The sequence below is a fragment of the Silene latifolia genome, chromosome 7 (genome assembly GCF_048544455.1).
Source record: "Silene latifolia isolate original U9 population chromosome 7, ASM4854445v1, whole genome shotgun sequence".
NCBI classification, from domain to species: domain Eukaryota; kingdom Viridiplantae; phylum Streptophyta; class Magnoliopsida; order Caryophyllales; family Caryophyllaceae; genus Silene; species Silene latifolia.
Genome location: NC_133532.1, coordinates 46,557,840 through 46,560,020, shown reverse-complemented (window position 1 = coordinate 46,560,020; position 2,181 = coordinate 46,557,840). Strand labels below are relative to the sequence as shown.

Here is a 2,181-nt window from a genome sequence, read left to right as displayed (position 1 = left end):
CAAAACCCCAATTTGAAGATTTTTCACAAGCTTTGGGTTACTTTATCAAGAAAACCGCTTGCAAAACTGATTTTATAGATAAATTTGCGGTTTTGGTAGTCGAATTGTTAGACAACTTTTAATTTATGTGAATTGTATACGAGAGTTAGATTTAGGTGAGTTATAAATTAACACATAAATTCAACATCGGAATGAACGGCTAAGTTTCTAACAATCTAACCTACGGTACTACTAGGGTCGGCCATTGTATCGAGAGAGCATCAAAATAAGGGCCCAATTGCCCAAATCTATTAATCCATCCATTTACTTAAAACAAAAAAAATGAGCTAACAAGTCACAACCATTAACCGCAGTCCGCAATATAATTCCTTCCTGTAATTCTCAATAGCCAACACACAAAAGACTCCATTTTTTCAGAGATTCAATTTCAATTTTCTATTCTCTAATTTATTCTGAAATCAAGGTACACTTCTAATTTTTTTCACTTCCTATTTTACTACAATTTATATATTTTGGGGCTTTTTTGTTTGTGCTAAATTTTTCACTTTTGTAGAGTAGTACTCCGTATTAATTATACAGAACAAAGGGGTATATGTTATGAAAATCAGTAGGTTTTGGCTTAAGACCGCGGTAATTTATAATTTCATTTACGAGGTAGTCATTGCTCGTTATTTATTGGTCGTTTTGCGCCTATTTTGTGTTTTGTTAGGTAGTACCGTAGTAGCATTCCGATTTTTCTTTTTTACGGTGTGATTTTACCTGGGAGTATGTACATTGGGAATTTCGTATAGTGATGGAACCAGTATTATTAAAGATTTCATTGCTTGGGGGTGAATGACATGCCCTTTTAACTCGCGTAGTTTCACCACTGCATTCAGAACTTTTCTCTAACCAAACGAAAATATTTATTTCGATTACAGTTACAGGGTCGCTAATTTGTCTAGGACGCACAGATGTTAGACCTCGCTGCTGTGGACACGGCCACTGCCACGTCTCCGCCTTTTTCGCCGTGGTCACCTATCCTAGTTGAAGTCGACGAGATTGATCCTCTATATTCCGGGGCAATGATGGTAGGAAAAACAGTCACATTAGATTTCGTGATGCAAATGATCGACGACTTCAAAAATGAAAAGTGTGTGCACCAGAGATTCGCACACGAAATTCTCCTACAAACCAAGGATTTGCTCCTCCAATTGCCTAGTCTTGTTGATATATTTGTACCTGATGGAAAAATAATTACTGTATGTGGGGATGTTCATGGTCAGTTCTATGATCTTATTAACATTTTCGAGATTAATGGGTTTCCGTCTGAAGATAATCCTTACATCTTCAATGGCGATTTTGTTGATCGAGGTTCTTTTTCCCTTGAGGTTATACTTACTCTGTTGGCATTCAAGTGTTTATATCCAAATTCATTCCATTTATCTAGAGGAAATCACGAAAGTAGAGCCATGAACGACTTGTACGGATTTGAGTACGAAGTCTTTTACAAACTGAACCACACCTTCGTTGATCTGTTTGCGCAAGTCTTCTGTTGCTTACCCTTGGCTTATGTTATCAACGACAAGGTGTTGGTGATTCACGGGGGATTATTCAGTAAAGACGGTGTAAAACTCTCTGACATTAGGGATATTGACCGGTTCTGCGAGCCCCCACAAGAAGGATTAATGTGTGAATTGCTATGGAGTGACCCAAAATCGAGTGATGGAAGAGGTCCGAATGAACGTGGGCTAGGCCTAGCATTTGGACCGGATGTGACAAAGAAGTTTCTCGACGACAATGAACTTGACTTGGTGGTGAGATCTCATGAGGTGAAAGAAGAAGGGTATGATATTGAGCATGATGGGAAACTCATCACAGTATTTTCAGCACCAAATTATCTTGATCAGTTAGGCAACAAAGGTGCAGTGATTCGATTTGAAGCTCCGGAACTGAAGTATGAGATTGTACAGTTTACGGCTGTGGCGCACCCGGAGGTTATGGCGCCAGAGGCCAATGGTACTGAACTCCCATTTATGTTATCTGATGATGAATTATGATATATCAACTCAGTGTTTATTTTGCGGTTAATTTAGTAGGTAAATTATAAATATTTGAGTATTTGACCTTTGATTTATTATTCTATTTATCACAACTGAAATTATTCAAATAATATGACTCGGAAAGAAATGCAAAATGCAT

General features: G+C 37.7%; 1 pseudogene; it reads left to right on the top strand.

Moving 5' to 3' along the window:
- The first annotated feature begins 336 nt into the window (after window positions 1–336).
- On the top strand, window positions 337–2,140 carry LOC141592125 (serine/threonine-protein phosphatase 5 pseudogene; annotated as a pseudogene).
- The last annotated feature ends 41 nt before the right edge of the window (window positions 2,141–2,181 follow it).